Source organism: Mustela putorius, unplaced genomic scaffold (assembly GCF_011764305.1).
Source record: "Mustela putorius furo isolate JIRA1106 unplaced genomic scaffold, ASM1176430v1.1 tig00003962_pilon_pilon_pilon, whole genome shotgun sequence".
NCBI classification, from domain to species: Eukaryota; Metazoa; Chordata; class Mammalia; order Carnivora; family Mustelidae; genus Mustela; species Mustela putorius.
In genome coordinates this window covers 205,526-213,587 of record NW_025422106.1, presented here as the reverse complement: position 1 = coordinate 213,587, position 8,062 = coordinate 205,526, and the positions used below count along the sequence as shown (strand labels likewise).

Below are 8,062 nucleotides of genomic sequence, written 5' to 3'. Positions count from 1 at the left end.
AAGTAAAATGTTGTGAAGCGTTGAGAAGCCCGGGAAGGAAATAAACCACTAAGGATGACCATATCTGTCCAATCTTTTTTCAAAAAGGAAAGAATGTAGTTTTCAAAATGCATATATGGCACCTGATGTTTTATGCCACTATTTTCACTTGACAAACACATTGTGAACTTTCCTCCTTGTAACTAACTCTCCTTCCACAACATCATTTTCAATGACTGTGTATGGCGGCGCCTGGGTGGCTCAGTCGGTTAAGCATCTGCCTTTGGCTCAGGTCACGATCCTGGGGTCCTGGGATGGAGCCCTGTGTCAGGCTCCCTGCTCAGCGAGGAGCCTGCTTTTCCCTCTCCCTCTGCTGCTTCCCCTGCTTGTGCTCTCTCCTTCTCTCCCTCTCTGTGTCAAATAAATAAAATCTTGAAAAAAAATAAATGGCTGCATATGGGTTCATTCTAAGGACGGATTCGCTGTATTCAGTCAATGGGTGGTGGGATTTTGATTAGCCAAGAGTGGGGTAGAGAAGATCATCTTTGGGAAGGAATGATACAAGCTTCACGAACACAGTGTTGGTTACACTTCAGCAATCAGCCAGTAGAGTTCCCAGAATTAGGTAGATTACACTCACATGTATGTGTAATTTTTTTTTTTTAGGGCTAGACTGTAGATGTGACAGTGCCATTTCTTCTGAGAAGTCCTAACGGGTCCCGAGAACCGAGCCAGCTGTACATTTATGTCTGACTAATTGGGATCTCAGTGACACCCCACAGGGCAACTGAAATTCAATATTTGACTCTACGGGGTGAGATGGAACTTAAAACACTTGCTAGTTTTAATTGAGATGTTGCTTTTTTTTTTTTTTTTTAATGGGCAGACTTTTTGTGATTGGTGACAATTGTTTTTCCCACCCCTCCTTCCCCTCTTTGTCTCCTAACAGTTCATCCCTGGTAAGAACTCTGGTAACACAAAGCAAAGTGACTGAGACTTAACCATACAGAAGACTGAAGAATCCTAAAGGGAAGAATCCTAAAGGGAAGTTCAGATTGGGCTAGGAGGGCTTCCTGGGGAGAGAGGAGGCAGGGAGCATATCTCCAGGATGGCCCGTCCATGGTGGGTGTTGAACAACCCAAAGGGCCATTTAATAGAAAATGCTTACCCTCGTTAATTTCAGTAACTTAGCCTTTCAAATTAGGTTATAAAGCCCACAGAGTCTTAGGTTTCATTTGTTTTGTCATGCAAGCGGGAGAAGAGGAAATGGGAACAGCTTTGTTTGTGATTTGATAGAGAAACCCACAGAATAGCGTCAAAATACAGAGGTGTCAGTTTCTAGATAACAGCCCATTCTTAATGGAGAAATGGGTCAGAATTATAGGTGTCTTTGGGTTTGTTTTTTGTTTTGATTTGTCTTTTACAGACCATGGCAACCACTTCTATAGCCTTAAGAATCTTACCAGACCCTATTTAAAAAGAAAACAAAGATTTATTTATTTCTTTTAGAAAGAGAGAGCGTGTGTGCGCATGCATGTGGGGAGGGGCAGAGAAAAGCCTTCAGGAGTCTCCACTGCGCACGACACTGGAGCCCACCACCCACGAGATGGTGACCTGACCTGAAACCAAGAGTTAGATGCTTAATCAACAGAGCCCCCCAGGCAACCCCTTACCAGACCATTTTGTGGAGTGAATGCTTGCAGGGACAGATTTAGTCTAACCAAGTCCAGCCAAGAACAGCGATGGATATTCACGGGTGTCCACACACTGCCCTGGAGAACAGGATTTATATTCTTGAAGAAACCTTCATCCTACCCCCTTATCAGATCTGATTCCTTGAACTGGTTTTCTGGTGGGGATGCTTCTCTCCTTCCTCAGCTGCGGAGGGAGAGACCATCTTTGGCAGTTCTTTCTTGAGAGCTTAGGTTCATGGTGACGGCTTGCATTTTGAGGGCATTAGAAGGAAATCCCATCAGTTGGCATTAGAAGGAAAAAGCAGGCCTGCTGGGCTCAGTCAGTTTTACTAGCAGAAATGGGAAAAGAATGAAGAGGATTGACTTGCTAACTGTGAACTGGGGAGCAGAAATTGTTTTTGTTTGGGACATGTCCTTTGAATTCCCTTTAATGGTGGAAATTCTGACTTTCCTTAGGTGAGGGGATTAGGTTTACGCCTCTCTGGAGGCTGTGAGTATGATACGGGTTGTGTAAATGATGGCCTTCTTAGGTGCTATTTGCCCCTGGGCTTCAGGGAACACATAGGAAAAGGGACTCCGGAAGGATGCAGTTCACTTCAAACCTTTAACAAATCCACATCACGAGAACCCAATTAAGATGACTTGCTATAAAAAAAGGATTTACCACTTTGCAGCAACTTCACCACGTGATTACTTTAAATAGTTCTTCTTCATTTTGTATCCTTTTTTTCCCCCCCAAAATGAATGTTTTTTTTTTTTTTTTTTTGAGACTGCTCTGTGTGCCTAGATCTGCAGGAAAACCACACAGGCCAGATCTCTAAAACGAACGATGCCCCCTCATTCTGTGCAAGTGAATTTTGGGGTGTCTTGGAGCACCCCCTCCAGTGCCTGGTGAAACAGTCGTGCCACCCAGGAAAGTGGGAAATGCTGCTGAAGAACAGCACCCACATCCCAGCGGTCCTGTGGGGGGCTGGCCACCCCTCTCCAAATGCCGGCAAGATAACATGTGCAAGGGCTCACAGACCCCCTGCCGGAAGCCAGGCAGCCTGGGGAGCAAAGCTGGGAAGATGATGCGTGCCAATGGCCCAATACCGGCAAGGCGCCCAGGGCGAGGGCGGCCATCGGGACAGCTCTGCGTCACTCGATTATAATAGCTGGTTCTATTTAATTCACTTTAATTAAAATAGGAGGGCCAGTTTTACCCTAAGGCAGAAGACACTGTGGAGGCAGACCGAGAGTTGAGGTCCAGGAAGCAAAGGTGTCGCCTCCCTTGCCTCTGTCCTGGAGGACTGACATGGCACTGTGTTACTCTTGTCGTCGCCCTTCCAGAGTCACCAGACTGTTCTCCAGTCTGAAGAATGCAGATTCTCCTACAAGGATGCAGGCATCACTACTACCTTGAAGGGCTAAAGCCCAAGGCCTCGGATGAGCCAGGAGAAGGCATGAAGGGAAATGATGAGTGTGTATGTGACACGGAAGACAGAGGTTTTTTGGGATTTAGCTTTTTATTTGAGAGAGAGAGAGGGAGAGAGAGAAAGAGAAAGAGAGAGAGAGAAGGCATGCACATGGGCGGGCAGAGGGAGAGGGACAGAGAATCTCAAGCCGGATCCCCACTGAGTGCAGAGCCTGACGCAGGGATCAATATCACCACCCTGAGATCACAACCTAAGCTGAAATCGAGTCGGGTGCTTAACCGACTGAGCCACCCAGGTTCCCCCGGAAAACAGTTTGTCTCATTCCCTACTGAAAATAAACTCCTGAGGCAAGCAGAAGTTCTTGTGTTTTGCTCATTGATGAATCCCCCAGCACCAAGGACCAAGTCTGGGGCATCGTAGGATCTCAGTAAATATTTATTCAGTGAGCGCTTCTGAAGTGTTGAATGAGGGAGTCCTTCCAATGAAGGGGCTGCTTCACCGTGAAGCCGTATGGGAACAAAAGCGGTGTGAGGCAGGGTGCCTGTCCTAAAGTCTGGCCATATGCTAGCCCGATAACAGTTGGCATTCATTCATTCATTCATTCAAGGAATATTTCCCCAACCTCTCTTGTGTAATATCCTACCCAACGTGAGCCGGGCTCTGAGGTTACCATGGTGACACAGGTTGAGACCACAACTTTCCGGGGACATTCACCGGGCTGGGGTGGGGCTCAGGGGAGCAGTGGGGCAGCTCGTGTCAAAGCCTACAGTCCCACAAAGGCAAACTGGAGCCACCTACCAGCCACACCCCATCACTCTGCACTTCACTACAGAACACACTGAACATAACCTTCCCTCTGGCTAGTCCTTCATGGTTCTTCCTGTCTTTGTTCACCACAGGGCCCAGAACCATAGTAAATGTACAGCACAGATAGGGGTGCTGTTGATCCCAGCAAATGTAAGAACAGTTTCTCAGAGCTTTGTGACTTTACTGGGGCTGATGTCACTGGTGGCTAGGGGATGGTGACTCCCATTTAGCTTCTGTTCCTTGGCCCGAAGCACCTGTTCCTTGGTGGAGCAGGCTGGGGAGGACTGGCCATTCCTGGGTTCTCTGCGTTGTTGAAATACCACCTGGCCCCCACTGGGGACCAGCAGGTCATAGCGCCCATGGACTCTAGCATAACACAGAGACAATGCCTTCCACGGGACTGCCTGAAGATGGTAACAGTTATCTGGTAACAGATAACTGGTAACAGTTATCCAGGTCCAGGCTGGAAGGGCTTTGACAGGGCAATATGGTGTTAGTATGTCGGGCCAGGGGGGTCTCACCACCCACACATTTGTTCTGATCTCATGATTCTTTCAGGCTTTGAATTTGGAACGTCAGAACCCAGTCACGTGGCTGCCACCAAAAGATACTGTTAAAATGCAACTAGAATTTTGTTTTGGTATTTTTTACACGTCACCTGCAAATCTTTGTAGGATTTTCCCCTTCCCAGGGTAAAGAGAGAGAAGAGGAAGTGAAAACAGGAGGGGAGAATTTTCTTATGGTGCCTCTTGCCCTGCAGATAACAACCAAAAACCCCCTTGGGGTTAAGCCGAGACTTGTACTTTTGCGTAGCTTGAGCCCATTCCCAGATGGCCTCATTGGGTTCTGAAAGCTCCCCTAGGTGGGAGGCGGAATTCTGAGCTGCCCCACTTTTCCTCTCATTTGCAGACAGGACGCACTCCTGGGGCTAGAGGCAAGGGCTGGGCACTGGCTATTTCGGGAAAGGAGGTAATTCTTCAGAGCTGTTCAGGAGAGGCGCTGGGGGTTTCTGAGTTTCCTCAGGACAGCACACACGCCAGGGCTGGAGGACGCTGCCCGGGTGGAGAAAGGGTCTGCAGAAACAGGGATCCTCACCTCCTCCTCTGGGTGGAGCCCTTTGGCTGCAGAAGACAGAGGAGCTGTGCTCCCCCCACCAAGGCAACATCCGCTCATTGCTCCTAGTTGTGGGATTCTCCTGGATGCGGGGGATCCCCTACCCCAAAGCCCAGGGACTTTGAGTGCACCTGACTGTAGTATCTGCCTCCGAGAGAGAGGGGTGACCAGCAGAGTCTAGTAGACATGTCTCCAAACTTTCCTGTTGCTTTAGCAGGCTTCATGGACGACCTGGTATATGGACCAGTTTGGCGGGGAGGGCGGGAAGAACATGGAGGCCAATGGATGACGCCCTGGTCTCCTGACGCAGACAGACATGGACACAAACATGACACAAGGGCTAAATAGAAGGGTTGGGGTCGGGGATGGAGGGAGTGCTAGAATCGGCTGAGGCAGCAGCCAACTATTGGAATCCCAATAGCAAGTGCCAGGGAGGAGTCTCCTGGCCCAGTGCCCTCTGCTCTGGGGACCAAGTACACTGCGCTGAAGATCAGGAGTGCACGATGCGGGCGAGGGACAAGTTCCAAGGTTGCTGGAGTGTTTGTTGTTCCAAAGGCGCCTTTCCTGGGGCCCCTTGGGGAGACTCCATTGTGTGGCTTAGTTGAACTGAGAATGTTTGACAGATATCAAATGTAGGGCTACAGGGGACCCCTGCTGGGGGTACCAAAGTGCCCAATAGAGAAGCAACAGGATGGTTGTGCAGGAAGGCTCCCCCCTCCCCCCGAGGTTCGCAGTCTCCCTCTTCTGAGCTCATCTGGCTCAGGGGACCAAGCAAGTGACCCCTGCTGGAGGCATTCAGTCCATCTCTCTCCTCTGTCTCCAAGGTTCCAGCTCCTTGGGCCTGTGCCCGGGCCCCCCTCATCTCGGATTATGCCCCATCACCTCGCTGTCGAGTAAGCTGTCAGGAAGTACAGAATGAACACGTGACAAAGATCCATCCCTCACTCCCTGGCCTCTGCCTACCATCTTCTTTTCTGGAGAAGAGGCAGCTTGCTTTTGTCTATGTCTGAGAAAGAGGCTGGGGACAGAGCTGGGAAGAAAATTTCACAGCAAATTCTCCCCAGATCCGGGAGAGCTGAAATCTTGTCAGGGTCAGGATCCAGGCTCCAGGGTCACCCAGCCAGGGCCACTGGGAATAACAGAGCCGTTTGTGGTCTGAGACAGGAGGAAGAGGGCAGAAATGTTTGCAAACCGGGCCCCTGGCATTGTAGGAATTGGCCTGGCCTATGGGCTTGGGCCTGGTCAGTTGGATTTCAGCTGAGGCCAGGAAGGTTCTATCAAGGTATATTCCAGCTTCTTCTGTCTTCCTAGGGTACAGCGAAATGGGATGAATGACAAGGAGCAAAGGGGCTGGGCATCCTCTCAGGGTGGCCACCTTGGACCGACCCCAGAACCGTGTTTGCAAATGGGTAAAGCTCTGGTACAGAGCTGACTCAATAATGATTCAAATTTCCTACAAGCTAATACTTAGCTCCTTGTCCGCAATTCAGGCCAGGCCTTGGGGGTGGGGGTGGGGGAGGCCTTGGGTCCTGGGATAAGCGCTGGGTGGAGAACATAATGGGATGGAGCCTCACTGGTTTCCCTGGAGCCTTAAAACTGGATGAACAGGAAGCATCCTGTTTAAAACTTACACAAACAACCCTAAGCCTTTTCTAAAGTTCCATGGAGAGGGGGCTGGGCGGGGGGCAGGGAGCCTGGGGTGCGTGTGAGGGGCTGAGGAAGGGAGACGCCGCTGGGCGGCTTTCTCCCGTTGGCACTAGACCCACCTCTGAGCCCCAGAGCTGGCCCTCAGCAGCTGGGAACCTGTCCTGGTGGCCTCCAGGCCACCTTTGTCATCCGCACACACGCCAGGGCTGGAGGACGCCACTCGGCCCGGCCTGGCTGTTGAGTCAGCCTCATGTCTTCATTTTGATGGCAGCTTGAATTTATTATCCTTCAAAGATCATCTGTTGGAAGGACACCCGCCTCTTGTTCCATCTCCTGGCCTGCCTGCGGGCAGCTCTGCAAAGCCAGTGTCTCTACCTGGAGCCTGGGTGTTCCCACGCCAGCTCCAGCACCGGCAGGGTGGGGAGATGAACAAAATAATTAAGCCCCATGAGTTGAAAGGAGAATTAATTCCCTTCTGCCAATGTTGGTCCCTTCTCTTCCTGGGTAACTTCAAATGTATTGATCTAGGACTGTCCTTTGTTTTGAAACAGGTCTCATTCATAGCCATCGTGGAGGGATTTTTTGCTTTATTTTTCAGTGGCGTGTAGCACATGAGAACTTTATATAAATACAAACTGAGTTTTGAAAAGAGAAGAATTGGGGGCGCCTGGGTGGCTCAGTGGGTTGAAGCCTCTGCCAGGGTCCTGGGATCAAGCCCTGCATCGGGCTCTCTGCCCAGCATAGAGCCTGCTTCCCTCTCTCTCTCTCTCTCTCTGCCTGCCTCTCTGCCTACTTGTAATCTCTGTATGTCAAATAAATAAATAAAATCTTTAAAAAAAATGTCCTTTGAAAAGAGAAGAATTAAAGAATCATCCCCTCATCTGACCACAAACCCTCTGGATCTAGTTTCTGTCTGGACCCAGTTTCCCTTCTAGTCCTCGTCCAGATGCCTATTTAATTATACATGATATGATCTCCAAAAACATTTACTTTTTGAAACAACCTACTCGGAGAGCATATGCATATGTCCCATGTGGCTCCATCATCTTTCTCATCATCATTAGCCCCCCCAAAATACCTCTAGTCTCATTACTTACTTAATCAGCCTCCTGTGGTTGGAAATGTGATTGCTTCTTCTTTCACACTCTGAACCTAAGTGTTCACCTATCTTTTCTGGACTCAGTCGATCCCTGAGGGGCAGGCAGATGAGGTGGTCTAGCTCCTGCCCCTCTCTCAGAATTCTGCTCTCTCCTCTCCGTTCTCTGATTTCAACCACAAAGTGATGATGGTCTAATAATGCAGGGTCTCAGGGCGCCTGGGTGGCTCAGTGGGTTAAGTAGTTGCCTTCAGCTCAGGTCATGATCTCAGGGTCCCAGGATCAAGCCCCAAGTTGGGCTCACTGCTCAG

At 49.8% G+C, this 8,062-nt stretch overlaps 1 long non-coding RNA gene across 1 annotated transcript; it reads left to right on the top strand.

The window, feature by feature from the left end:
• The first annotated feature begins 651 nt into the window (after positions 1 to 651).
• Positions 652 to 3,445, top strand: LOC123389163. Its single transcript, XR_006603720.1, has 2 exons — positions 652 to 793; positions 929 to 3,445. It is a non-coding gene; the product is annotated as an uncharacterized LOC123389163 (long non-coding RNA).
• Positions 3,446 to 8,062: the final 4,617 nt, after the last annotated feature.